The 23,643-nt window shown below is 31.6% G+C and overlaps 1 long non-coding RNA gene across 4 annotated transcripts in view; it reads left to right on the top strand.

The window, feature by feature from the left end:
• The window catches only part of LOC118203648 (uncharacterized), a 266,369-nt gene that overhangs the window by 236,090 nt on the left and 6,636 nt on the right, over positions 1-23,643 (top strand). Inside the window, exon 1 of one of the 4 annotated variants that reach the window (XR_004760610.2) lies at positions 11,619-11,756. The exons of the other annotated variants lie outside the window; for them this stretch is intronic. This is a non-coding gene — a long non-coding RNA (uncharacterized LOC118203648). Of the gene's footprint in view, positions 1-11,618; positions 11,757-23,643 lie in introns of those variants that run through there. 4 annotated transcript variants of the gene reach the window in all.

Genomic DNA, 23,643 nt, shown 5'->3' with positions numbered 1-23,643 from the left:
GGCAAATCTTTCTTAAACGCATTGTTACCAATGATGAATATGGGTCTATGCTTTCTATACAGAAATCTCTCAACAATCGAGTGAATGGCTCTTAAAAAGAGAAACTAGACCAAAAAGACCACGTTTAAAATACGGCGACTATAAACCAAAACTGATTATTTTCTTCGACTGTCGTGGTGCTGTTCATCATGAATTTTCACCAGATGGTCAAACGTTTAGCAAAGAATTATTTGAATATTTTTTGCGGACTTTGCATAAAGCATTTCATAGAAAACAAACTAAACTGTAGGAAGATATTCATGCATTCTGCACTACGCTAATGCTCTTTGTCACAATGCACTTATTGTTCAATAATTGTTTGGACAAACATTCAACAACTATGATACTGCAAGCTACTTATTCGTGTGAGATGGCACTGGGCGAAACTTTCATATTTCCATGGATATAATTTTCGCTTGTGTAATACTAAGTATCAAAATCATAATCAGTATCAAAATCATAATTAAACACCTCATGAAACGAGGGGAAAATGGATCTGGAAACATTATCATCTTCAAAATGAAATTGTGCTGAAACCTTGCTTTAAACCTCAAATTTATTTGGCGGAAAAAATTTCTTAAAAATGTACAACTCATAAATGGAAGCGGAAAACAATTTTCGCTTCCATTTATTTCTGCGAATCATTGTTTTCGGCGATGAATATCGTAAAACCAAACATGCAGATTTCCTGTTGTGGAAAAATGTCTTCATATTGTCTACAAACAAAGCCAGCATTCTTGGTTTGGTATTACGAGGTTCTGTCCAATGAATACAAAGCTTAAGATCACGATGACTTTTAATTTGCTAAAAGGTTTCTTATATATGAGTTAAATATGCATTTAATTGATTTTGCACTTGCGCTGATAACTCTTGGTTCATTTCAAACAATCTCTAGGTCTTAAATTCGTTTTAATATAATAAAACAATAGATTCTAGATTATCCACCTTGACTGGGAGAAAGATTTTAACTTTTACTATTTCAACTAATGCATTTTTCCCTCGAACATTGCATTACTTATTTTAAGTAAACAGATAGTTATTTTCAAGCACAAATGTTTTATTTGGATATTACATAGCATTCTTATCATAGACAAAAAATAGAATATAATAGTTCTTAACTTGTTTTAATTGTACTGGTAATTGCTTTTTTCCCCCGCAACTACAAAACATATTTTCGGAAAATATATAATTCACAAACATGTTTTCTTGCCCAGGTCCAAAATCTGAAACAGACTGAAAAAACGAAATAAGTTCGGTAAAAAAGAGGCGGAGAGTTTGTTCGTTTGTTTGTTTATTTAATTATGGCAAAGCCTCGAGGATTATCTGCCTAAGGTGAATGATACTTCGTGGAGGACTGTCTAAGGGAAACTACCTCGTATACACGCTACACATAGGGAAAACCACGAAAACGTCCATCCATCCAGCCCGTTCACGGTATTCAAACCTCAGACCGAACTACCAGTGTTCAGCGACTTTATCGCTCGGCCGCTGGTAGACCTAAAGAGGCTGAGAGAAGTTGGGACATGGGATTACGATAATGGTGATAGTGAGATATGTCTTACAGATCTAGAAACTAACTTATGCAATACTAGAGGAATATTTCGAAAAATTTCGGTCACCATACCTCTACTTTATTTTCTTAGTTTTATCAAAATCGTAAGCAACATTTTAACGATTATTAAAGATTATCGATTGTCGGATAAACAAAGCTTTACTATAACCAAAAGTTGTCATTTTTTAGTGCTCACTTGCTTCCCTGTACTGCCTCTCGGACTAGTAACACTCCTACCCACTAATGAGCGAAATAAAGTATACTGGGAAATTATGATCCATATATCAACTAAAGAGACCACAAATCCCATTTAGTTGATTAAACCACATAGAAATCCTCATTAAACCGGGAAGATACAAACTATGTATTCCATAATATTTATTTTTCCCGGGAAAACACTGCAAATGTTATACAAGAAAGTTGCCATTTAGAGATAACCCATGGATAGGAACCCACTATTTTCTTTTCTGAGATAATTTCTGAGAATATAATTTTCGACTTTTTTTCTCTTTTAATGAGGTGTGAAATATTTTAAATATGATAGTTTAGTTGGATTCATGCAATTTCTGTGTTAAATTCTTTATAGACAGTTAAAGAATCCCCTACATATGTCATAAACATAGGAACTGTAATTACTACATAAAACTAAAACAAGCTAACATAAATTTTTTTTCAACTCTTTTCAGAAAAAAAAGTCATCTTTCTATTTAAACAAGTGGTGATAATGTATCCCAGGCAACATGCTTAAAACAATATGCGTATATTTTTTAGTAGGGAAACGTAATATACTTTTTTCCCTCAAGTATACTTTTTGAATTACGCTTCCATAAAAAGAAAATGGCGCAATGGGAATTTTGTCAAACCAAGAAATATCCGTACATCTAGTCGGTATAATTAGAGCTGCAGTTTTGAGATATATTAATATTATAAAATAAAACATTTTTAGTCAATTTCGTCATTGACATTTTATCCTCATTTTGAATATAATTTAAGCAATTCTAAATTGAGTTTTCTCGAATCATGCAGCCTTAAGGCTAGATAAAATCTTTGATGAAGTGCCCGATGATACTGCACTTCATTCCATATTCAAAAGTCGAAAAAGGTTCTCTTTGACCTCTGTGACTGTCATTGACCACTTTTAAGAATACCTCGCCTGCTTCTAAAATAAATGACCCTGAGTTTTTTAACAAGGTGAAAACTCTAATGTTAAGCGGTGATTATTTGTGAAACTCAGAGAATGGCTAAAGAAATGCGTAGTGAAAAGCTAAAGGAAGGGACGGCTTTAGCAAAAGCTTCGTGAGTTACCTTTTTCTTAATGTCTCCGGTTGTTTTGATTTAAAAGAGGAAGTTCCAAAAGAGGATTGGAAGAATGACTCTCCTTTTCATAACAGTCTTTTCTAATGCAATGAATTAAAGTACTGTTACCATGGTCTTCGACTGTCAAAGTAGCTAATTTATTCTATGTTATTAAGTGACAAGTTCCATATTACAGGGCCGCTAAATTACAATTAAACTTTAATTATCCAAACTCTAGATATTCGGAAACTCAATTATCTGAATTGTGTATTATTGTTTTAGAACTTGCTGTTAATTTAGTTTAAATTAAATAAAGTTTACAACAAATTAAAGGGTTTTTAACTTGTTGCAAACTTAATTTAAACTGTAGCAGACTGATCGAAACGCTTTTTATTTATTTATCTTCTTTAGTTGTTGTTGATTTAAAAGATTAAAACCTAAAAACGTTGAAGTTAATACCGCTTGACTTCCTTGAAAGGAATATTAAATTATACGCATCTTTTCCTGCATTTCATTTAAACTTATTTCCTCGAAGTTCTTTAGAGATGTATTTCTCATTCATTTAATTCAGTTCTCACTTCGCGGCAAGTCGAAAATACGTAAAAACCCAAAATATTTTCATTAAACTTGAAAGATATAGAAAAACATAACACCAAATATAAACCAAATAACATAAAACATAAAACACCAAATATAGTTAAAACAATTAAAAAAGATTTTTACAATTAAAATTACAGTTTACACAAAATTAAGCAATTCAGCCAGCAGGCAAGAAGGCAGATTTTTCGGTGCTCAAAACTAAAAGTTTCCTTTTAGTCCCACTTAGCAAAAAGACACCGAAGTTGCAGAAAAAATTAATTCACTATTCTGCTATGTTTCAACTGTAAACAAATATGGCTGCTATGGTAATAAAACAATTAGGCTTAGCCGCACTCAAACAACTTTTAATTTGTTGATAATTCTACAAATATTGCATGCAGATTAACTAAAGGCTTAAAAAGTTTAACCGCAAGATAAGAACAGCATCATTTAATCAGTTTTAAAGCAAAAAATGAACAATTTACAAGCGTATAAAAATAAAGAAACTGAAATCACTGAGCCGAGTAATAGAGTGGATATATATATATATATATACTTTTAGTGCTGCCGATTACAACCAAAATAGGAAATGCACATCTATATGTTATAGCAGTCCTATATACAAAATTTCAACATTATGAGGCTACTCTTTTTTGAGTTATGCGAGATAATTATGTACGTATGTACAGACGCCACGAAAAAAAAATCTTTTCTGAATCCATTTTAAATCAGTTTTATAATTCGTATTGGGGAAAAGAGTCCTTTGTTCTGTGCTTACGTACAGATGTCAATCAAAAACATCTTTAAATTGCATTCGATAGCTGTCAAAATGGATATTTTTGTTAAAATATGGTACCCGAAATTTTTCATCATTATAATACTTGCTTTTTACTTCGTATAAGGAAGTATGTGTGTGTGTGATTATGGCAAAGCCTCGAGGGCTATCTGCCTAAGGGAAGGGATGCCTTCGTGGAGGACTTTCTAAGGCAAACTGGCTCGTATACACTTTACACATGGGGAAAACCACGAAAACGCCCATGCAGCCAGCCCGTTCGCGGAATTCGAACCTCGGACCGAACTACCAGTGTTCAGCGACTTTACCGCTCGTCCGCTGGTGGGCCGTATAAGGAAGTAAAAACGTGAGACGTTAAACCTTTTTCATAAAGAAGCAATAATTTATAAAACAACTTTATAATTTAGCATGAGTGAAAATTTGTTTAATTGGTATAAAAATAGCTTATGTGTTTTGCTTTAGTCAAATAAAAAAATAATTTAATTGCTTAATTTCATCGAATCGCTTATATTTTTTTTTTCGAAAATAAAAGCTATTTATTCTTTTATTATATCCTTTTAAATCTAAGAAAATGCAATAAAACAAAACCTTATTTAAGATAAATACTTGCATTAAGGTAATTACTTGTGAACGCCGGCAATCCAGTTATTCGAAGCTTACAAATATCGGGTACTCTATGATATTTGAACAGAAGCGCTGAAAAAGTGTTCTGAAAGTTTTAACATAATAATTCTGTATTAATCAATATACCGGAATAAAATTTTAAGCAGCCGTAAGGATATTTTTTATGAGTAAAGACAAACTAAGACAGCTTAACTAAGCTTAAGAATTCACCAAGACATTTTGTTTACTATTTTCATTCAATCAAAGTTTTATAATGACGAACGGGATAATTTCTAAAATTCATTTAAAAATCGCTTTCTTTTTTAAATACTAAACCGATTAATTATAAACTTCTGCGTTTCAGATGAAATTTCTTTTTGTGTAAACCACAGAAACCTTTTTTGGCTTTTTCTCTTCTTTTTCTGTGGTTTTCTTCGTTTGTCCTGTAGTGTTTTAGCTTTTTCCTTTATTTTAGATTTGATCCCGATGACTAGGGGCCTGTCAGGAGGTCTTCAACTTCGGGGCTTTTTATACTCAAAATCTTTCTCAAATATAAGTATCCTTACAACGTTTTCCTTAGAAATTCCTGTGTATTATTTAGTTTCCTTTTTTGGAGGAATCAATTCAAGTAATTAGTAGATAAGAAAAACAGCTATGAAGTGAAATATCATAGGAAAATAAACATTTCTGAAACTATAATCCAGGATCTTTGAACTGAATTTTCAAATCATGCTTTTACCTAGATTCGAATTTCGGTACTCTTGAATTACCGAACTGATACATCATATCAGCACATAAAAGAACTGGCTCTAATTCCTTATATTCCTACTTTTTAAGATCAGTGAAAAGGAGGCCGAAAAACTCCTAATCAACCAATTATATTTCAGTTATTAACTATCACCTAGCATTTTTAGTTTGAGTACCAGTTATAGAGGGGGGGGTGAATGCTGAGAAACAGGATGAGGTTGTAGCAGAGAAACAGGATAGCGTCCAGCGCCCTTTCTCAAACTTGAAATCGAGATTTTGGATTGATGGATCTATGTGCCGATTTTGCACGAAGAACGCTTGAGAAAGATGCCTTAATTCCTTTTACATTTTTCTCAATCAGAAACTGTGCTTAACAAAATTGCTAATAATACAAGCAAATCGTTTTACAAAATCATAAATGTGAACTATCTGAACTCTCTAACGCTGTCAGGAAACTGATACATAAATTTTCTGCAAATAGCACTTGAATACTTTTCCCTTTGCTCTTCTTTTCATATTAAGATTCTGTTTTAATTTTACTGAAATTTAATATCACAGATTTTAGAAACAAAGATCCAGTTCTCTTTTTACTTTCTGATTTTGATCAAGTAAATTCCGTAATGTCCCTTTACAAATTAAGCGATTTTCATATTTCAGGCGATGAGGCGTGGATTTGAGCGTTGACTTTTCAAGTGCGATATTCCGTCGCGAGCTTCCATTTTTACTATCATGATTCTAACTGATGTAGATGAACATAGCATTAACACAACTTAGGAACATAACTTTTCTCGTACCCATGATTTTTTTATAAAAATGATTTGATGATATAGCACAGGGGTCGGCAGCCTTGTAGCTGTGGTGTGCCAGCCCATTCTACCAGTATGATTCAGAATGCCACGCAGTAGAAAATATTTGAAACAATTCGATTCCCGTGGCAATGCATTCAGAGTTAGGAAATAGAGGACAAGAATACAGATTTAGAATTTTATTATGTATTAACTATGCATCATTTAAAGATATTTCTTAGCATAAAAATTAAAAACATAAAATATAACTATTCCTTCAACATAAATAAAAAATTAAAATTATACATGTATTATGTATCTTTTAAACATATTTATTAAAATAATAAATAAACAACATAAAATATAAGTAGTCCTTCAATATAGTTAAATAAAAAATAATAGTTTTAATGTGAAACTTATCCTTGTACCGCACTACTTAATATCGCAATATCAGGTGTATAATGTGTGACTTTCAAATCGACACATGATTCTGAACATTCAGTTGCTAAACAACTTCTTTTTCATCTAAGAAAAGATTTTTCACATAGATATGTAAAACCAAAAGCTGAAAGCAGAGCACATGCAATTTTCTTCAATTAAATCTGTCCGACACTGATATTCAGCAATTTAAAATAGCTGTCGATTTATCATTAGAACTATCTTCCAGATTTTTTTCGTAATTCCATAAGTTTTGCTTTCCATAATTCTGAAGATGTTAGTTCAATAAGTTCGATTTCAAAACTATCAACTTCTGCAAAAATTGACAAATCGGATGGTATTATTGATGGTCTACGAAACCTGGTTTCATTAGGAAGGAAAATGTAGGCATGCAAGCTTCAGAATCTTTGCATTATTTGAAAAATTCCTCCTTAAGTACTTCAGCATGAGTTTGTAGTTCATTTTTATCTAAGCTCGATGTATCTGCAAGTGCTTTACATTTGGAAGGTATTTTTAGAAACGGAAAATCGTATTTAATTTTGTAGCAAAGTATTTCCAATATTGAAAAATTTCAAGCATTGCTTAACCCTTTCCTTGTAATCCTTAGTTCACTAAAGTGTTTAGTTATATCAGTCAGAAACATCAGTTTGCATAACTATTCTTTATCTTTCATTAATTAAGACACATTTATCTTTCATGTCGGGAAAATGTTGATTCTTCTCATAAAGAAAAACTTTAATTGTTCCATGCATGACACAAACTTATGCAAGCCAATAAACATGGCTGTATAAAGGAAGATCCACATATTCGCTTCTCATTTCTTCTAAAATTGATTTAAATTGCCTGTGTACCAATGAAGAACGAAACACTATGAAATTAACCATTTTAACAACAGTGTTCTTTACAAAAATTAAGCGCTGCGATGAAATTATGACAATTAAACTCTCCTGACAGCACTGAGAGGATAGACAGGGCGATTTATCTTTGCCTGATAATTTTGAAGAGTGGTGTAGAGTGCCACTGAAAACTGTACCCCGTGCCAAATCTGGCACACGTGCCATAGATTGCCGACGCCTGATATAGCATAAAAGACTTACGGGTTTGGAATGCTCTAAAATACCCTCAGTTGATCCATCACTTTACATATTTGCAATTTCCCTTCTTCGTTTTAAATCAGAGCGAATAAAGGCCAACTTTCACCAGTTAGAAACTGCTAGCAGTGTTAATTGTTATTGTCTAATGTGCATTTTAGCTTTTACTAATTTTATTAAATTTTCAACAAATATTATTTAAAGCAGCTGTGAAATCTAGGTAAAAGTTTTATGTGATAAAAGGCATCAAAAATGCCATTTTGTTTTTTAATATATTGTTAGAAATTAACTAATTTAAACATTATTTGAAATAACGTAAAATTTATTTAAGGAAAAAATACCCAATTATTTTGAATTTTGTTTTGTAATTTTAATTTTAAACTTTATTTATTGTATGGAACGAATAAGCAACAACTTTAAGGAAGGTACTAAGAGTTAAAGCAGGATTATAAAGCTCCGTTCCCCCTATAAAATAAAAGTAAAAGTTGGCAGTAAATGGGATTGTGGATACTTGAATAAAACATGCTTGCATCAAAATGAAGAAATTATTTAAAAGGTATATTTAACAGTGAACTTTTTAACTATTCTTAGGTACTTCTTTCGAAAGAAATAACGCATTTCAATCCAATTTTATAAGTATAAAAAAATTCAAGAAATGGGAAAGACTATAGAGAATTTAGAAAAGGAGCTATATATATATGTAAGATAAAAAATATGAAAGCAAACTTCTAAACTTAATTCACTATAACTTCCATTATTTTCTATTTCATTTGAGAACTTCCTCTATCTGTCCTAAAAATAGCGCTTAAGTCTAAATTGCGTCATTCAAATTAATCATGCGATCTTACTTAACCCATAATGCAGATCCCTCTCGACCAATCACCGAATTGTAAACCAAAACTTTTCTCTTCGCGTGCCTCCATCTTTCATAACTACGCACTTCAGCTTTTGCTCTGTGCTGTGCTAAGATGTAATTTCGCTGGCTTGCTTTCTATCTCAAAAATATCAAAAATGTAAATCTTCTGTGGAAAGGCACGACTAGAGTGCCAAGTGATTGTGGCCACAAATATCAACTGGAAATAAAAATGGAATTAAAACTGCCTCGACTGCCAAGTTCTTTAAATACTACGCAATCAAAATTCTTCTTCAATATGGATCTAATCACGCATCTACAGTGTTCTGTCTTTTCCTTTTTCTTGTGATTTTATTATTACATATATTTATTATATAAGGAAAAGAGAACAAACTATGAAAGACCTATGTGGTCAAAAAAGCAACTTTTAGCGTACGAACTAGGAATTTTCTTTTATATATATATATATATATATATATATAAAAAGAAAATTCTTAGTTCGTACATATATATATATATATATTTACTAAAGAAATATTGATTATATTATCTCCTAAGATTAATTTTAGTAGAATTATCTTAAAAGAGTGAATCCATAGTCAGTAAGTTCAATTTCGAAAATTGTTTTAAAGTAACTTGAATGTAAATTGTTAAAAATGTTTAACGGGGACTTGAATTAAATCATGAATAACAAAATTTCAGTTGTAAAAAGAAATAAATTAAAAGCAAGTAATTAAATTAAATGCAAGTACTCATTGCCATTGATCGGAAATTAGTTGACTTTTCAAGGGGAACAAAACAATTTCCGTTCAATGAACTATACTGAACTATAATATATATATATATATGTGTAAAATATAAAAAAAAAATACGATGGCTATGCTCTTTGCGAACCAGCAACCTTTAATTAATTTTCTGCAATTCAGGATCTTCCCCTAAGCCAGTACCTTCTAGAACATTCGCACCCATTACATAACCTCCTCATATAAATGCTGCGTCATAAGTTTTTCTACATTTTTCTAGAAGCTACTTTGTTACATAACCTTTCATATAAATGCTGCGTCATAAGGTCTCCTAAACAGATGCCTTCTCGCCTTCGTCCTGCTAACGCTTCCGCTATGCTCCTCTTTCTTTGTTAGAACGTTATGACGTATTAAAGTTTAAAGTCAGTCGTATCTAATAGTTCAATTACTGAATAAGTTATTTGATTAACTTCATCTGGAAAAAGTCATCTGCTATAAATTAAAATAAAGATATGCTTGCTGCTAAAAGTGAAAAGTCCTGAGTCGTCATTTTTCTCCGTACTTCAATCATCCCAGCTTCGTCAACCATCTGCCAGAACGTGTAATGGAATAGCCTCACCATTCGCCCACGATGTGATGGAATAACTGAAAACATTACATATATATATAATTATAGTTCATTGAACGGTAGATATATATATATATAATTACAAAACAATTTTTTTAAAAACAAAATATAAAAATGCCTAGTATTTTCTCGCTGTAAGCTGCTGAAAATTATCATTAAAGACATAAAGTATGAAATTTAGAACTAATGTTTCACAAAGACCAATATATATATGTATAATTAAAAGTTATATATATATATATATATATAACTTTTAATAACTTATAGGTTTAAATGAATATCTGTTCCTTGGATATAATATATGAAAAACTTTTTCTAAAGCACGTCGATAGTAGGTATATAAATGTAAATCATGTACATGATTTATATACTAAACTAAATAAATTTTCCGAAATTTTCAGCAGTCCATATATTTTTGTGAATTTCAACGTACGATCTTGGATATTTTCACGATTTTGGAATATGCATTTTTAGTTTTTACCTACTACCCCCTACCTGGTCATGGCTTTCTATGCCTTGTTGAAGAAAAACATTTTTCTTTGTCTTGCAGTTTTATTACACACTACCCCGATCTCATTCTCCGCCTCTTTTGAATGTACTTTTCTCTTCTTCGAGATAATTTGATTTATTGTATTACTACATGCATAGTTCCAAAACTCCGTTATTTACAGTAATTTTAAACAACATAAGCGTAATATCCAAAAAGTAATAATAACACCCTTAATATCGGCAATAAGTAATCCGTAATATCCATATATAAAGTGATTAATTCGCAGTATAAGGGATAATTTAATTCTTTCTTTCCTTGCGCAAGTTTTCAATATACGAAATAAATATGTATCTCGCCGGATTAAATTAAATAACCTTATTCTAAAGCACCTAATTCTTAAACTCAGTTCTGCATGACCCGATCGAAATGTTACGTATTGGTAACTGCTTTCGAATGTAAATTTGACTATGCGTTCTAATTTCCTTAAACATCCAACCTAAAACAACCAACATTCTTTCATCGAAATCAAGCCAACAAAAACCAACGGCATTAACATGGCACAAACTCCCCCGACATCCAAGAGAACATAAAAGTAATTTAGCAAACAACAGCAAAATATTCTACGTGACCATCATTTTAGATTTTAACTACTCGTATTTCCGTTGCGAAGTTTTTTTTACCTCTCGCTGCCTTTTGTTTCCAGCACATTTTGTATAGAAAGCAAATACTACAGGAAAAGAACGCGAAAGAAAAATGAATAATACCAGCGTTAAAAGGTAACTGTGCTGACAAAAGAGGGACTGCAGTTGTTAAGCATATCAAAATGTAAAACTCCACGACCTTGGTTTCAGACCAAGCTGAACCTGATTGCTGTAACTCCTTAATTTGTATCTTTTCAAATGTTTTTCCACCGATCTTTTGTCAGCCAAAGCTTGTTTTTTGTATTTGGGTTGGATACTTTCTACGGAATGGGTATTATCATAGAGTGACTTGGAGGTATATAAAGAGATAGCTTCGACCGAATAGAATTCATTAGCAGAGTTTGCAGTGCTCTAACGTATTTGTAGAGTTTTGGGATTTTTCGCACTTTCTTCTTTTGCCAATATGAAAGCGTCTATGGTATGTTATGATCGCAATTTGTGCACTTGTTTATTTATTTTGGATGTGGTTTTGAGTAGTTTCAAAATTATCCGTGCAAATTAAAAAAGGGAAATGGGTTTATTTTAGCAGTTAGTATGATAATTTGGGGTATATTAGGTTATAAGGTATTTCTCCCGCCTTCTTAGCGTGCCTTTGTGGTGTAGTGGTCAGCACGCTCGACACGTATACGAGAGGTCCCTTGCTTCGAGTCCCGGCGAGGGCATTGGTCATTTTTCACATCCTCTGCTTCGAAATAATTTAATGTCTCTACAGTGGCGCCCGAACTAAAAAGTGGGGAATGATGATTCTTCACCATCAGGATTTCACCAGGAAAAAAAAAAATCCTTTAGGATTTTTTTTTTCTAGGTCCCCTAAAATCCCTAAAATATCCATATATAAATCCTAAAATATCCATATATTTTATATAATATCCATATATCCTAAAATATCCATATATTTTAGGGGACTAGGTCCCCTAAAATCCCAGTCGCCCTTTAAAAGCGGAAGTATATAAGATATTTCTCCCGCCTTCTTAGCATGCCTTCGTGGTTTAGTGGTCAGCACGCTCGAGAGCTCTATTCGAGAGGTCCGTGTTTCAAGTCCCGGCGAGGACATTGCTCATTTTTCACATCTTTGAAATAATCTAATGTATCTACAAGATCTTATCGCATGCGTGTTCTTGTAATTCAACAAGTTAGCATGTTCAGCCAGCAACGCAATTAAAAGATGCGTGTTTTCTAATCCCCGAGAAATCATAATTAATTTCTCAGATTTTTCTTTCTTCGAAACAAAAATGTAAAAATCCTCTACGTTTGCTCTCGAAGTGAAATATGGGTTATAAAATGTCGCGCGTATATTTGGTCAACTGAGTGCCGCATCTCTCCCTAGTTGCTGTTCAAGTGAAGCAGAATGTTTCAAATTATCACATTTTTCCTCGTGAACTATTTGGGTGTAAGCCGTTAGCATGTTCAGTAGTAATTAGGAAAATCCCTGATTCAAATCCCAGCGATGACGCAAATGATTCCTAAGTATTCCTGTCTCCGGAAAAGAGTATAAAAATGTTCTGACAGAGTAAAAAAAATCTACACTGTGAAACCTTAGAAGTAATGCAACATTGTTCATCTACAAAGTGAATTAATTTATCGTGATTTTCGATAATACGCAGGTGCTTCTTAAAACTGAAATTGATAGCTCTATCCTGATATGACTCACTTAGCAATATAATAAATCATATTACAATCAAAGATATTTTTTCAGCATTAAGAAGCTGAGAACAAGGGTAGTTGCCTGAGAAGAAACGCTGTTAAGATTAAAATTTGCATTGTACCGAGAGTGTCATTTTCAAACAAATAAATCCTATTAAAAAATCAATAGCTAAAACGTAGCTCAAAATTTTGGACAGATTTCTTTAAAATTAAATCTTAGGACGCATACATATATGGTATGCTTTTGGTTCATACATCTAATATAAATATGTATTTACTTTAGCATATTATTTTTTGCCCTTTTTCTCTTTACTTAATTATTTATTGCATTTTGTCCTTTTTCTTTTTACTTAATTATTTATTGCATTTTGTCCTTTTTCTTTTTACTTAATTATTTATTGCATTTTGCCCTTTTCCTTTTTACTTAATTATTTATTACATGTTATCTTTTTTTATTTAATTATATATTGCATTTTGTCTTCACATTTTTATAATTCATTAAGTAAAATACATAAGATATGCTTTTAAACTTTAATATTAAATCAAGAGTGCATAATTTTATCTCCTATGCAAATACGGTGGACTTCTGATGTACTAGAGGATTAAATAGTTCCGGCCTAAAACAATTTTAAGTTTGCTGATTGCAGAACAATTGAAAAATGATTATCTCAAACCATTAGAGTTAATCAAAATTGTCTTCGGGTATTATAAAAAAAAAATGAAAAGAAAAATGTCTGGGATAACATATCTGATAGCAGATGATGTCATAGTATTTGGTAGTTTCTTATCTCCAGCCAAATACGTAATTTAATCGTACTTAATCCAGAGTTTTTAAATACTGTAATCATCAGTTAAGAGTAAATTCCTCAATCATAGAAATAAATGAAATATTCACCCATTAATCTTCTGTTCTGTGCTGACTCCTATCTAAATATTATTCTTTAATGATAATTTTTCTTTAATAGTTCTTAATTTCTTCATTTCTAATTATATTAAGATGTTAATGCTTCCGTTATTTACACCGTATTCATTTTTGTTTTGATTATTAATTCAATCCACGGGACCGAATGACTTCATTCTCTAAATTAAACTGTTTGAAACACATAGTACTTTTTGGGGCTAAATTTAGTATGGCTTGTTTTCCCTTTCTGTGCTGTTTTATTGTATTCATTTTTTCTCTCTTTATTTTTAATAATACAGATGGCTTTGTAATAGGGGTTTAATTTTTCAATACAACTCGTGTTATAATGAGAGAGTAAAATAATGAAAATTATAATTGTATAAAAAACAGTAACAGAAGATATCTGATAAAAGAAGACAACATGCAAAACACTATTAAATCAATTTTCGAGAAAATGCGATGATAGGACATACAAACTTTACATAAATATTGCATAGTAAATAAAAAAAATAATTAAACTATTATTTATTTATTCTGCTATTCCAGCAAAGCATACGGTCTGTTTTAAAACAAGGTTCTTAGAGGAACAGAGAAATTATCTTATTACCGCTCTAAATAAAAATAAATAATAAATTCTCTATAATAATTAGTTGACTTTCTCAAGCCCCCAGTGGTCATGTGATTAAGATTGCTGAATGTTGAGAGGACTTAAGTTGTATTCCAATCAAACGATTAATTAATTGGTTTTTAGTGGCTTTCCCCATGTGTAACATGAATACTAGCCAACTTCCCTTAGAACGTACTACGTGAAAGCATCCTTTTCCTAAAACAGGTAGACCTGGATTGCTTTGCTATATTCAAATAATCTAAACCTAATTCTTTTCCATAAAATTTTCTTATTGATCTGCAATAAAATAAAAAAAACTTCTTTTGGCATAAAACGAACGCCTTATATTTTCCAAGTGTCAGCCAATCAGTGTTTAAACTGAAAGCTAATATTTTCCCTCAAAATTCAGTCAAAATTAAAAACCCGTTAGTAACTCGAATTTAAAAACGCCCTATGAATCCAGGACTCTCGTTCTCTCTATATATAGAGAGCTGGATTTATATAGGGCGATTTGTATATACCGCGTCAACAAACTTCTTACGTGCCCCTTATTTTTGCAACCATTGGCCGTAGATATAGTCCAAATACAAAAATGTTTTAAGTTACGCAGATATTTATATTTTGACTTAGAGATACCAACATTATAAAAATTCCGAAATCTAACTTTTTGTACACTGCGAAAAAAAAAAAAGAAAAGAAAAGAAGAAAAAAGAAAGAAAGGGGAAAAAAAAAGGGGGACAGTTCTATATCTCCCGTTCTACTGGGCCAATTGATGAAATTCAAATTGCGTTTTCTATTTCTCGAAAGCGCGACATAGGATATATATTAGATTTATATATACCTTTGTTCTAACATAGGTATTTTGACACAAAAGCGGACTCTTTCGGAAATAACATACCAATTTTTTTCCATATTTCGATCCTACGACTCAAATTATGCCTAGATACTAAATTTTGTAATTTTTGGTAAGAAATTTATGGAGGAATTTTGAAATTTATCTTGGCGAATTTTTTCCTGTTTGGACTAAGAAATTCACTTGGCGAATTTCTTAATTTTTACCTGTCCACGACTGTCAATGAGCGGAAAAAATGTCATCGTTCATAATTTTGAATAATTTTTACAACACAATTTCGATACTAACGAAATAATTCGACAATATTAACGAAAATGCGAAAACACATTTTCGTTATTATGCCTAATAATAAATACTCCAAATTTCAAAACGCGCCGAAATGTAAATTCACGTATGTCTTAGAAAATTCGGGATAAAAAACTCCAAGTTTTTGCAGGTATGCTTAGAAACACATGTACTTTAAGATGATGGCAAAACTTTTATAGGTTATAATTCAAATTTTCTTTTGGAAAATTTATAAAAAATTATTTTAAAATACAAAGTTTAAAAATAAATCTTAAAAAATAGGCGAATTTTATTTGGAATGAACCTAAATTTTGAAATATGAAAGGAAAAATCAAGTAGGTTTAATAAAAAAAAGAGATATTAATAAATAGCAAAGTATCTAAACCACATTTGATATTTTAATCGCTTTCAATATGCCAAATTTCATAACACGCCAATATATAAATTCACGTATATATTCTGAAATTTTGAATAAAAAACTGTAATTTTTTACAGGTATGCTTAGAAATACGTCTGCTTTAAGATGATAGTAAAAATTTTATAGATTAATAATTCAAAATGTTTTTCAAAAAATTTATAAACATTATTTAAAAATACAAGTTAAAAAAATCATAACAAATGGGCGAATTTTATTTGAACTTAAATTTCGAAATGTAGAAAGAATCAAACAAATTTAATAAAAAAAAGAGATATTAATAAATATATACCAAATTCACTTAACACTGAAGAGCTAAAATTTTGAGAGCTAATTTTTTAAAAATCTACTCGTGCGATTTTTACAAAACTTGGCAGTTTGGCATAATTTGAATCGTAGAATCGAAATTTGAAAAAAACCGTTGGCATGTCATTTCAGGAGAAGTCCGATTTTGTGTCAAAATACCTGTATTAGAAAATGCTATACATAAATCTAATAAATATCCTAAGTCGTGCTTTCGTGAAATGAAAAACGCAAGTTGAATTTCATGAATCGGCCCAGTAGAACGGGAGATATAGAAATGTCCTTTTTTTATCTCCCCTCTGTAGTGTACCTTCCTTCGTTCCGCTACTTAATGTTTAAAAATCTAAAATAGTTTGACTCCTATACCACAAAAACAGACCGTGATATTTAATTTCAAACTTCGCTTAATAAATAAATTAGAACAATTCGAGGTTGATTATGTACTCTTAAATACCATTTGCAATATTCTTTCATCAATTAACTAGTGTGTAACATTCTTTAAATTATAATTTTATTACAACTGGCATAAAGAATTTTCACACAAGTAATTTGTAAGTTTCCAAACGCTCTAAATACGTTATTATTTACTCATTTTTGTTATTTTAAAAATTTTTCTTAGTTTAGAATTATAAAATAATAACCAGCAAGAAAATTCAATAAACGGAAATATTTTTAAATTTTAATTTATGCAAATAATGTTACGAAATAGCTATAAGCCAGTACTGAAGCTTGCTACTGTAGCAAAGCCGAACTTCTGTGATGGAAAAACTGAGACCAGTTTATAAGGTATTTCTCCCACCTTCTTAGCGTGCCTTCGTGGTGTAGTGGTCTGCATGCTGGTCGCGTATTCCAGAGGTCCGTGGTTCAATTCCCGGCGAAGGCTTTGCTAATTTTCAATATCTCCTGCTTCCAAAAAATACCTTATATCTTTAAAAGTTGTCTTTTTTATATTTATTTTAAAACTTAACATCGCCTTTCTTGGTTAACTAAAAAGTAGTATTACCGCGTTATTACAGAAGGGGATTTTGGGGAAAGAATTACTTGGGTATTATTTGGAATTCGTCTAAAAGCCCATCAGCAAAATGAATTTGCTAAACACTCTCGACTCATACACGGAAGCTTGCGATGAATCTTTTAAATCGCCAATATCTTTTATGTGATATCTTTTGTGTGAATATGAAAAGTATTTAAGGGCTGTTCCTTTAAGAAAAGGAATACCTTTTCGAGGATTTTCAAAGAGCAAATGGCTTGTGTTTACATCACACATGTGGACAATTACGGAAAAACCAACGCAGCCAACCCATTTATCGAGATTCGATCACTTATTAAGTTGCCAAAGTACAATTTTCTTAACCACGCAGCTAATAGTAGGTTAAAAATTTTGAAGAAATTTCAAATAAAATAAAGAATTTTTTATTTACAATTTTAAGTATGTTTAGCATTTTTAAAAAGAGTAGAAATATGCTAAAATAACCTAGCAAAAATGTATATATAAAACTGATAGGTATCAGATTTTAAATTACGTTCAAAGATGCGTTTTTTTAACGTTTTGTGTGTTACCTTTATTTATTTAATATCATACTCTACGTCAGGGATGTCCAACTCATAGGTACACTTGGGCCAAACAAACAAGAACAATCTTGTTTTTTTGTTGTTTGACTTCTGAATTAGTATTTATTCGGCGTGTTATTGTGTCTTAATTAAACAAACAAGGTTTAACTTTAGGCGAGCCGCAAAAAAAAATCAATATTCATAGAAACGTAGATTTATTTCGAATAATACAATAATAAACATATATATATATATTTATATAGAAAAGAACAAGAAAAATTTAATGTTTACGTCCTGATATTTGACATCTCTTCTCTGCTATTATCATTCCTATTTCGGGAGAAATTTTGTTTGCAGTGATAACTTTCAACGCTAACCCAAGGTGAGCATCATTAATACGGTTTCTAATAGGAGACTTATTACCTTTCATGACTGAAAATAACTGCTCGCACCGATAAGTGCTACCAAACATGGAAATAATTTCATATGCGAATTTTCGAGTATTTTCAAACCTGGCTGGTAAATATTTGTAAAATTCAGGCACGCCCACTTCAATGAATTTTGCTTTCAAATTTGAGTTGCATTGAATCTCGATCACCTCCATTTGCATATGGCTGGGTACTGAGTCAATACTTATTGAGAAAATCGAAGAAAACAAAAAAAAAAAAAAAAAAAATGTCTTCGAGGGAACTAAAATCATTAAACCTCGTTTCAAATTCAGTTGTTAAATTTGCAATTTTTGATACGAACAAGTATCATCTAAACTTGATTTGTTCATGCTGCACGTCGGGAAGGGCGTCAAATCTTCATTTTTAAGTTGTTTTTCCCAAAGAACTAGTTAACATTTGAATGCTTTAATTATGTCAAACATGTTCGTAATGATATGATCTTTTCCTTGTAACGATAAATTTAAATCGGTTAAGTGTTTGGTTATATCAACCAAGAAAGATAAATCTTGTATCCATATCGGATCGTAAAACAAACTTACGTCTTGATTTTTCGTTTTTAAAAACTGGCATATTTCTTCTTTCAAATCCCAGAATTGTTTGAGAATCTTGGAGCAAAATAACCAACGTACTTCGGTATAGTAGGACAAACCCGAATATTCACTATCTAACTCACTTAAGAAAGCAGTGAATTGACGTTGATTTAAAACTCGAGATCTTATAAAATTTATAACTTTTTTATATATGACAAAACAGTCTCCATATTTATTACTTTCGTGCATAGAACTTCTTGATGTATAATACAATGCATATGATGAATGTTTGAACCGTGAATTTCACTAAGTTTTTTTCTTAGTAATGCTACGAAGCCCTTGTTTTTCCCGGTCATTGATGGAGCGCCATCTGTAGCTACAGAATTTAATTTTGCCAAAGGTAGATTGTATTTCTGCAGAAGTCCAAAAACACAAGTAAATATATCTTCTCCTGTAGTAGTACCAGGCATCGGTATTAGTTCCAGTAATTCCTCAAAAATGTTAAAATTCTTGTCACAAGAACGAAGAAACACTGCTAATTGAGCTTTGCCACTAATGTCCGTGCTCTCGTCACAGGCAATGGAGAAACTTTCGAAACTAGATGATTTTGCTTTGATCTGATCACTTAAATTCGCGGCTAAATCAGTAACTCTTTCCACAACTGTATTTCGAGACAATGAAATTGATTGAAAAGCCTTCACATTTCCAGGACAAACAATTTCTCCAGCTTTCATTAGGCATTCCTTGATGAAATCACCGTCAGTAAAAGGTTTCGAATGTTTAGCTGTCAACTCGGACAAGACGTAGCTTGCATGTACCGCTGCTTCACTTTCTTGCAATACTTTACTAAACATGGACTGTTGCTTTTTCACTCCTAACTTGAACTCTTTCAACTTTTCTTCTCTCATTAATCCTTCGTAATTGTTATATTTCGATTTGTGTTGTTCGTAATGACGTTTAATATTATATAACTTTGGTACATTAATAGTATTATTACATATCAAGCATATTATTTTATCTTTTATTTCACAGCACAAATATTCTAATTCCCATTTTACTTGGAATATTCTATGTTCGTCAGCGATTTTTTGTTTAATTTTACTACCACTTTATTTTGATATAGACATACTGAATACAAAGGGCTGGAATAAACACGATTAACGTTAAAAAGTTAACAAAAATTTATTCTTTCCGCAAGAGATAAATCAAAATGCTGAAATATTTCTTCAAAAATATTCTAACAATATTACAAAATGTCAAACGTTTAGCAAAAATCAATTCAAAACAAAGAAACTAATTCTATCTCACAGCGAAATCGCTACAAATCAATCACAGCATTAAGTAAACAAACAGTTCGCTAGAACTACAGCTACTACTGAGATGAGTTGTTTGTTCTCGGCTTTTATAAGCTTTATAATTAATTTCTCGAATATACTGGAAACATCTATAAATATCTGGATTTTTGTGGATGGCAACAGCAATTACGAGATATTTATTTATTAGGTATTAAATGCACACGTTGTTCTATTTTTAACCTTCTAACGCAGCTGTCTTTTCAAAAATCGTCTGCGTTGCTAAGGCAACATGAAGCAAATCTAATTACAATTTTAAATTTAAAAAAAAAACTAACTAAATAAATAACTATGAAATCCGTATGAATTAAGTAATAATTAATAATAAAGCAAAGTGCATGCACATGCAGGCACCAATATATCGTACAAAACTATTATTGGAAAACTGAGACCATGAGTTCGGCCACATTCGGCTATCGGGGGATGCGTACAAGTTCTGAATGCACGTGTCCCCCAAAAGCCGAAGTTAGCTGAACGCAAGCTACTCACACACATTTGCAATTTAAGTAGTGTGTGTGTCAGCTTGCTGTGAGTAATCTAACAATACTGAATAAGTTATCGTTAATTACTTAGCAGTAAACATTTCATTTTTCTTCTTCGATATGTTATTTTATTATTATATATTATTATTTGCCGATATATTGGCCGGGCCGCAAAAATATTTGTGGGCCGCGAGTTTGACATCCTTGCTCTACGTACTCAAACCATAAAATTCAGTTCAACAGGAATATCTCAAAATAATTTTTAAAAGAATATATCTTTAGAATTTCCTTACAGAGTCTCGCGCGTTGGAGATAAAAATGTTTCGTCCCCCACCCGAACAGTGTTGCCATTGCTCGCTTTGAAATCGTTTAGTTTGTTAATCAAAACTTCGTTGAAGTGTTACAAAATATGAAATCTATAATAAAACATATTTCAAATTCAAATTAGGGCTTTTACATGCCCATGTTCTATGGAAGATTACGTTATTCAAATTTTGATGGCTCTAGGTACCATTGTTTTATTACAATGAAAGAAACATACATGCATTCAATGCAGATTCTTCATTATTTAATTTCTTTAAATATAATACAGGGCGATACTATTTGGTGGCAACAATTTGAAAAGTGAAACAACGCTTATCGTGAATCGACGCAAAATGCCAAAACGAAATTAATAGTCCTTCTGGGCAAATTGCCTCTTTGGAGTAATAATTCTACTATCTTTTGTGAAATTGCACAGCATTTCATTGAAAATATAATGAATGAAACTTATTAAAAATATAATGAATTTTGTCGTCAGAAAACGCGCGTTTATTCAAGCAAAAGGAATATGCGTGTAAGAGTTCCCACTATTACGCAAATTCGCTTTCCAGCATTTCTGTATCTGAAAAGAAATGCAATTTGCTTTTCTGCGTGTAGGAGGAGAGGGACGACAATAGTGTCAGCGCTTGTTTTATGCAATAATTGCGAAAAATTATTGCTTTATGCAACAGTTGCAAAATATTATGTAAAGAACATAAATTTCAGCAAGTTTATTAATGATTGCGAGTGAAATATGCATGAATCTGATCAGCCAAGCGTAAGTCTTTCACATCAGTCACAGCAGAGAATAAACTGCGATTTTCAATGTCAAGGAAAGCAACAAGTTATTGTCCTCTGCGTCCTGATGACTTTAAAAGGCGAAATGTTTAATAAATTTCCCTCATTCTCATGTGCTCCAAACGCTTGGCGATTGAATCACTTTCGAATTTTCTGGATGTGCTTTCTGTATTCCCATTTATAGAAGAAGAAATAATAAGTGAATAATTTATATGAAATATATAAGGTTAACTTAAATTGCATTTAATCTAACTACTGACTCAACCTATTAGACTACAGTCCGTTACTTTAGATTAGGCACTTCAAGGTCATTTTCTTCCCCTCTAGCTTTTGTCTCGTAATTATGGTATGAACGCAAACGAATAACAACGCATGATAGTAAAAGCAACTAACATATCTAACGGTATTTCAGCCTGAAGTTTCAATTAAAAACAATAAAAAATTTAAATTAGATATTCGTTATTGAAATAGATAATCGATGTTTCCAAATCATAATATTTAACATTAAGGAACTGGTCCTCTATTAATGCGCCATCTCTAGCAATTGTTAGTGAAGCGTTAGCTCGCCAACAATCAGCACTCGAGCAGGAAGAAAACAGAATTACTACGCTTTAAGCCTAAGTTTCTAGACTTAGATTGTCTCTTTAAGTGGCGTTTTCTGGTGCAGTAGATGAAAACGAAGTTCAGAAAGGGTTCAACATAAGAAACAACGTGTTAATTAAAATAAACCTTAGGCATGCACAGTTTTTTTATCATAGAAATCTGGTTTTAACTGCATTTTAAGATATTTACGGAAAAACCCGTGGACCATTTTTGCCTATTAAAGAAAAGACGCCAAAATACGCGATTTTTCGCCAAAAATGGAAAAATCTTCATACACGCCGGGTTTGATGTAACCTTGATTACACGGTTAATTATTATTCTTGAGTAAATACTCCTTTTTTTATCTCTATTACGCATTTTCGAAAAAATAAATGATAAAAATTTGGGACCTGCCAAATACAGAAGAGCATGCTGTTGAATATTTACAAAGTTATTCCATAACTAATTCCATAACATGAAATAATTGCTTTTACAATATATCCTCTTAATAAAAAATAATGAAAATTTTTAATGAAAAATTCAATATAAATAAATGATAATATAATAAATTTAAAAGAAAAAAAAGCAACAGACCTTTTTTTCTTGTATTTAGTAATTTTTTTTTTTTTTTTTTTTTTTTCTGGCGCTATTGGCGCCGTCTCTTGTTGGTCGACGGGATTTTCAGTAAGTACCCATTTTAATTTCATTTTCTCCAGCTTCCGATAGCCTGCCTATTAGTCGACTAGATAAAACCCCAATAAACAATAATATCTCGACCCGGCTTCGAACCCCATTACGTAGATTTAAACAGTTGCTGTAAGCGTTTTCATCCCCTCCTCCATGTGCAACGGGAAGAAAGCGTTTTCCTTAGAAAATCATTGAGAAAGGCATTTCTTCCATTAGACAGATAGCTTTCACAAATCAACTTGTGATAGGATTAATATGAACATTGCACTGCCGTAAAACCGAGAATTATGTGTAACTTCCTCCCTTAACGGAAAAGATAAAATGACTAATTTTTCTCCTAATTAGTTTAGCTTCCTACTCAGTTAACCCGATCCTACTCAGTTAACCCGATTCTTGCCATATGACCATGATCCATCTGCATTCCACAAACATTAGTAGAATGCTTAATTTCAAATGACTCGATATATAAACTGACCTAGCCGAACATCTTAAATGGCTCAAAAATAAACATGCTAAATTCTAATTAACTAACTTTATGTCTTGAGACTTATCAAGACGTCCAGTAC

This window comes from Stegodyphus dumicola, chromosome 3 (assembly GCF_044657685.1).
Source record: "Stegodyphus dumicola isolate Sdum_Otavi_A_Nest chromosome 3, ASM4465768v1".
Taxonomy (NCBI): Eukaryota; Metazoa; Arthropoda; class Arachnida; order Araneae; family Eresidae; genus Stegodyphus; species Stegodyphus dumicola.
This window is presented reverse-complemented; position numbering and strand designations above follow the sequence as displayed.